A 7,473-nucleotide genomic window follows, 5' to 3' on the forward strand; every position below is an offset into this window, starting at 1 on the left:
TATTGGTGGTGTTTCATTACCCATGGCTTGATCTTTGCATAGAGATTCGAACTTCTTTCTATCACTTTCTCGCCTATAGTGATCGACCATGAAGCATGGCTCATGTAGTCGGGGAGCTCTCATTGTTTTGTCAAGATTGAAAGTGATTGTCTTGTCCCCTACTTGAAGTGTGAGCTCTCCATGTTTCACATCGATTACCGCTCCGGCGGTATGCAAGAAAGGTCTTCCTAAGATGATAGGAATGTTGGAATCCTCCTCCATGTCTACAATGACAAAGTCTATCGAGATGAAGAATTTGCCAATTCTCGCGGGCACATCCTCCCATACCCCTAAAGGTATCTTTGTTGATCGATCCGCCATTTGAAGATTGATGTTGGTGCATTTGAGCTCTCCCATTCCTAGCCTCTTACATACCGAGTATGTCATGACACTTAAACTTGTTCCAAGGTCACATAATGCTTTGTTGATTATAGTGTCGCCAATAGTACATGGGATAGAAAAACTTCCCGGATCTTTGAGCTTTGGAGGGGAACTCCCTTGAAGAATAGCACTACTCACTTTGGTAAAGACACTAGTCTCTAATTTTCGGATGGATTTCTTCTTGGTAAGAATGTCTTTCATGTACTTTGCATAAGCCGGAACATGATTGATCAATTTCGTGAATGGGATTGAGACTTCTAAGTTCTTCACAATTTCCATGAACTTTCCAAGTTGCTCATCAAGCTTAGGCTTAGCTTGGAGACTTGGGGATGGTAGTCTAATCACAATAGGATCTTTTTCCTTAGCCTTCTCTTCATTCTTCTTCTTTGAAAGTTCGTTGGAAGTAGGATCTACCTCCTTAGAGTTCTCCACAACTCTTTGCTTGTAATTAGCATCCATAATATCTTCATGAATTGGCCTCTTCGGCGCCTCATATATTGTACCACTCCTCAATTGGATGACACTAACTGTCTCATGTCTTGTGGGTGGGTTACCTTGAGGCGGTAATTGCCCCTTTTGTCTTTGAGAGCTAGAAGATGCTAATTGAGTAATTTGAGTCTCTAACATTTTGGTGTGGGCAAGAATGTTGTTGATGGTGATTTCTTTAGCTTGACTATCTTTTTGCATTTGGGTGAAGAATTCTTGTTGGTTCTTTTGCATTTGGGGGACTGCTTTTTGAACATCAAAGCTTTGGTCGTTTGATTGGTTGTAGGAAGGTTGATTTTGACAACCTTGGCTTTGGTTGAAAAAGGGTCTTTGAGCTTTATTTCTCATTAGAGGTGGGGTGTATGTTTGTCGGGGGTTTGGGTCATTTTGGCTCTTGTATGAAAGATTTGGATAAAATTTGGTATTCTCATTATAGTAGTTGGAATAAGGGGTACCACTCTTGTATGCTTAGAAAGCATTAACTTGTTCATTTATTCCCCTACACATTTTGATCATGTCCTGAGGTTCCACAACTTTCACGTACTCCACTTGGAGTTGAGGATGATGTCACCACAGCATGGACATGTTTTTTGGGTGATTTGGAGGCTTCATCAAGCTTAGCCATGGCTTTCTCAAACTTCAAATTGATGGTGTCGATATGAGCACTTAGTTGAGCACCCAACTGAGTGATAGAATCTACATTAAGCTTTCCTCCTCTTATGGCCTTTCGAGGCTTACTATATTGGGAATTATGAACCGCCATCTCTTTGATTTTGGCCCATGTTTGATTGTCATCAACTTCGGTAAACATCCCATTGGATCCCATATTAAGAACATTGCGTGAGTCTTTATATAGGTCGTTCCAAAATTGTTGCACAAGGAACCACTCACTAAGTCCATGGTGTGGACAAGAACGACAAGTGTCCTTAAATCTTTCCCATGCTTCATATAATGATTCCTCATCCCTTTGCTTGAACCCACTGATTTGGGCTCTCAACATATTAGTCTTCTCCGGAGGATAGAATTTCTTGTAGAAGTCAAGTGCTAGCTTCTTCCATGAATAAATACCAAGGGTAGCCTTGTCTAGGCTCTTCAACCATTGCTTTGCGGTACCGATCAAAGAAAAAGGAAACAATACCCATCGGATTTGGTCTTGAGTAACTCCGGTTTGAGAAATTGCATCACAATAGTCACAAAAAGTCTCGATATGTGAATGAGGGTCTTCACTAGGCCTCCTTCCAAATTGACTTCTCTCAACTAATTGTATGAATGCGGATTTGGCAATGAAATTACCGGTTAAATGTGGTGGTGTGGGAGTACCGTTTGGTAGGTTACCCTCGGTTGGTACGGAATGTGATGAAACTTTAGCCATTGTGGGTTGATTTTGTAGTGGGTTTTGAATTGGGTTATTGTAACACCCCCTCATACCAAGGTGCCTTACCAAGACCACCTTACCATGAAAGTGTGTTACCATCTCGGTTGCCCGAGGTTAGTACATACCAAAAGCGTCTGAATTGAGCACTATTATTAAAGTACGGTGAAATGTAAAGTTTACAATATCCAAAACCAAATACTGTTTAACAAAAATACAACTTCAAAGTCTTAACATTAAAGGAAAACCCACTAAGACTCAGACGGTGATGCTATGATTCGTGGTGGCAAATCTCCCAAGATAATCCCCAAGCACTCACTAGCAATACCTGTCAAGCCTGCTCACCATCCCCGAATGGATCACCGCAGATTCCACAAATAACAACGGGGTCAGTATTACTCAACTAATAAGACAAACAAATGCAATAATCGTCTGATCATCACCAATTCCCAATCATCCAAGCCCACACAGTAACCGACTACACACCAAAGTGTGTAGCCCTGCCAGATTACCCATCGCAACAGGTAATCCTCGCCGCCAGTGGGTGACCGCAGCCGATCCCACCTAGTCCAGCTCCTCAACGAGCGACAACGATCCCTGTCCCTTAATGTGCACATCCCCTCCCGTTGCGGGTTCCACGGAGGGCGAACTAGGGTGTGAAGCCACTCCCGCAAGTGACTCCACCACAATCACAATCACATGACATCACAGTCATCTCAATCCCCTCGCACCAACATCGTCACAAAAACCTCCATACTCCGATGATCAACAGACAACGATAATTACAACAACATGTCATACAAAGCACAGTAAACTGAGTAGGGAAACCCTACCTTAGCAATCAACAGCAGTATGCAACACGGACAATCAAAAAGGCTCCTCTACGAAGTCTTCTCCTATACAATGATCATGCAACACGATTACACTTTGTACAATTCCCAAAATACCCTTCCCATATAAATGTACAGTAACCCAAAAAAAGTACAAATAATCGCGAAGATAAAACTTACCAACAGTGCAACGAGAACTTATACGCAAGAATCACGACGATTACCCACGCAATGACGCTACGAAATGCTTAAGAGAAGGATTAGGGAATGATTTGGGTGTGATTAGGGTAACATAGAAATGATAAAGCTTTGAAAATGATATTAGAAACTGACGCGGAAATATAAAATACCCTAAACATTCCCTAATCAAACCGTCGAAATAACACTCCGCCAAACCGTACACTCGGTCGAGTAAGTGCATACTCGGCCGAGTGTCCAATACTCGGTCGAGTATTCACTATACTCGGCCGAGTATTCCTCGGCAGAACCAAAATAACACACAACCTCACCAAGGAAAATCCGTAGTGTTACAATCTCCCCCCCTTAAAAAGAACTTCGTCCCGAAGTTCACACTCTACTATGCAAGCAAGCGCAACACTACGTCACAAAACTATACGAACTACATAAGACAACTCCAAGGAACTATACAAGCACCACAACAAGTCACCACAAAATCATTTCCCGACTCGAAGCAAAACAAAAAAAAAACACAAAACACCATCGCGACCATCTCCTACCCCCTAAAAAGACAACGGTTACGTCCCCGTAACCAAACATACCTGATCAAAAAGGTTTGGAAAACGTTCTCGCATAGCTTCCTCAGGTTCCCATGTGGCTTCCTCCACATTATGATTAGACCAAAGGACCTTGAGTAAGACTGTCTCACCATTCCGGGTCTTACGAACCTTGCGATCAAGAATCTCCTTAGGAATCTCGGCATAGGACAAGGATTCATCAAGTTCGATGTTCTCCATCTCAAGGATATGCGACGGATCACTCACATACTTCCGGAGTTGAGATACGTGAAAAACATTATGCACCCTATCCAAAGCTGGTGGTAAAGCTAACCTGTAGGCTACCTCGTCAACACGGTCCAAAATTTCATAAGGACCTATAAACTTTTGGCTTAGCTTACCCTTTTTCCCAAACCTCATAACACCTCGCATAGGTGACACTTTCAAAAGAACCTTGTCACCTACCGCAAACTCAATGTCCCTGCGGTGTAAGTCGGCGTAGCTCTTCTGACGATCTTGAGCTGCTCTCATCTTTTGGTGAATCAACTGGATTTGCTCAACCATCTCTTGAACCAGTTGTGGCCCTAAAACCACTCCCTCGGAGCTATCATCCCAACAAACTGGACTTCGGCATTTTCGGCCATACAAAGCTTCAAAAGGTGCCATCCCAATGCTTGTATGATAACTATTATTGTATGAAAACTCGATCAAATCAAGTCTGTCTTCCCAACTGCCCCCATAGTCCATAACACATGCCCTTAGCATGTCTTCTAAGGTCTTGATGGTCCGTTCTGTCTGACCATCGGTTGCCGGATGAAAGGCTGTACACATCTTTAAAGTCGTACCCATCAACTCTTGCAGCTCTAGCCAAAATTTGGATATGAACCTCGCATCACGATCAGAAACGATATCTTTCGGTATACCATGTAACCGAACCACATGCCTTCTGTAACCCAATGCCAGCTGCATCTTAGACCAAGTATCCTTCATGGGAACGAAATGGGCCGACTTGGTCAACCTATCAACAATCACCCAAATCATGTTGTTACCTTGTTGTGACCTAGGTAACCCCACAATGAAATCCATGGAGATCGACTCCCACATCCACTCTGGTACATCCAAAGACCGAATCTTACCCCCGTGGTCTCCTTTGTTCACCCTTGACCTTTTGGCGGGTCAAACATCCGCTACAAACTCAGCTACATCTCTCTTCATGTTTGGCCACCAAAAAGTCTTCTTAAGGTCTCTATAAAGCTTGTCACCACCCGGGTGAACTGAATAAGGAGTGCAATGAGCCTCCGTCAAGATCACTCTCCGCAACTCTGCATCCTCAGGAACACACCATCTCCCATCAAAACGGACACTCCCATCTGGATAGATAGAGAACCTGGAAGCTGCCCCACTCTCTACCTTTGACTTCCACTCCTGGATCTTAGGATCAAGCTCTTGCTTACTTTTGATGCTCTCATACAACTCTGGCTCGATCGTCAAATCCCCGATGGTATCCCCCTCACGAATCATAAAGATCCCCAAACTAGACATCTCATCCCTCAACTTCAGCAAGGACATAGTTGTACATAGCGAATGAACGCTCTTCCTACTCAATGCATCTGCAACAACATTAGCCTTACCCTCGTGATAGATGATCTCCATATCATAATCTCCAATCAGCTCCATCCACCGTCTCTGTCGCATATTAAGCTCCTTCTGAGTGTAGATATATTTTAGACTCTTATGATCAGAGAATACCTTAAAAGTTGCTCCATAAAGGTAGTGTCTCCAAATATTGAGAGCGAACACAACTGCACCCAGCTCCAGGTCATGAGTAGGGTAGTTTTCCTCATATTGCTTCAGCTGTCTCGAGGCATAGGCAATGACTTTCCCTCCCTGCATCAAAACACAACCAAGACCATTCTTTGAAGCGTCGGTATATACCTCAAAGTTCTCACAACCCTCAAGCAAGGCTAGGATAGGAGCTGTGGTCAAGCGTTCCTTTAAGGTCTGAAACGCCGTTTCACAACTCTCATCCCAAACAAATCTAACTTCCTTCCTCATCAAGGATGTCATAGGCCGCGCTATGGTAGAGAAATCTTTCACAAATCTCCTGTAGTAGCCGGCAAGGCCTAAGAAACTCCGAATCTCAGCAACATTCTTCGGCGATTCCCACTTGGTAACGGCCTCAATCTTACCAGATCCACAGATACCCCTTCTTAGATATTACATGGCCCAGAAAAGCCACTTCCTCTAACCAGAACTCACACTTGGATAACTTGGCATAGAGCTGATTTTCTCTCAAGGTCTGCAGAACTATCCTCAAGTGCTCTTCATGCTCTTCCTTAGTCTTAGAATAAACTAAGATATCGTCGATGAAAACAACCACAAACCTATCCAAAAACGGTGTAAAGATCTCGGTTCATCAAATCCATAAAAGCTTCTTTGGCGCATTGGTCAACCCAAAAGGCATAACCACGTACTCGTAGTGACTATAACGAGATCGGAATGCTTTTTTAGGAATATCCTCATCCGCTATCCTCACCGATGATACCCCGACCTCGCATCAATCTTAGAGAACACACCTGCTCCACTTAGCTGATCGAACAAATCATCAATCCTCGGCAACGGATACTTATTCTTCACCGTGACCCGATTGAGCTCTCTCGTAATCAATGCACGTCTCATACTCCCATCTTTCTTCTTTACAAAAAGAACTGGAGCTCCCCACGGTGACACACTAGGCCCGATATAACCCTTGCCTAACAACTCATGTATCTCGCTTTTCAACTCGCCAACTCTTTAGGTGCCATACGGTAAGGTGCTTTAGATATAGGACCCGTTCCCGGCTTAAGCTCCACGCTTAAATCAATATCCCTCTTGGGAGGCAAACTCGGTATTTCCTCAGGAAAGACATCTTCGAATTCTCTCACCACGGATATCTCAGAAGCTGTCGGCGGCTCTACTCGGTGATCTCTCACATGACAAAGAATCAAGGGACACTTCTTCCTTAAACATGACTTTAAGGTCATCACAGCTATGAACCTACACTTAGGCTTTACCACAAACCCTCTATAGGACACCCTAATACCCTTGGGACCCTTTAAAGACACTCTCTTTTGTCGACAATCTATCCTGGCATCATACTTACCTAGCCAATCCATCCCGACAATCACCTCAAACCCATCCATAGGAAACTCTAACAGGTCTACTGGTAGATCTACCTCTCCAATCACCATGGATATACCCTTATATAACTTGAGACACGACACAGACTCCCCTGAAGGTATGAACACATCATATTTTACAACCTCAAACTTCCCCAAACCCATAGACACAGCATGACTTTTAGACACAAAAGAATGTGTAGCCCCGGAATCAAACAAAACAAAGGACGGTACATTATGAACAAGAAAGGTACCGGAACTACATGAGCATCATCTTGTGCTTCCCGCTTGTCCATCATGAAGAGCTTTCCACTTTTTTTTCTGTCCTCCACCCCGAATCAAAACATTGGAGGTACTTGGCTTAGCTGCCGAATCCTGAGTGACGCTGTTGTTCTGGCGCTGATAAGATCCACCACCACCGCGGTTGTAACTGCCCTGGTTACCCTGTCCACCTCTGTTGCCCCATGAACCTC

General features: G+C 43.8%; 1 non-coding gene across 1 annotated transcript; it reads left to right on the forward strand.

Annotated features, from left to right (window-relative positions):
- The first annotated feature begins 1,799 nt into the window (after nt 1–1,799).
- Nucleotides 1,800–1,906, forward strand: LOC141645191 (small nucleolar RNA R71). The gene has a single exon (XR_012544775.1). It is a non-coding gene; the product is annotated as a small nucleolar RNA R71 (small nucleolar RNA).
- The last annotated feature ends 5,567 nt before the right edge of the window (nt 1,907–7,473 follow it).

The sequence above is a fragment of the Silene latifolia genome, chromosome 2 (assembly GCF_048544455.1).
Source record: "Silene latifolia isolate original U9 population chromosome 2, ASM4854445v1, whole genome shotgun sequence".
NCBI lineage: Eukaryota > Viridiplantae > Streptophyta > Magnoliopsida > Caryophyllales > Caryophyllaceae > Silene > Silene latifolia.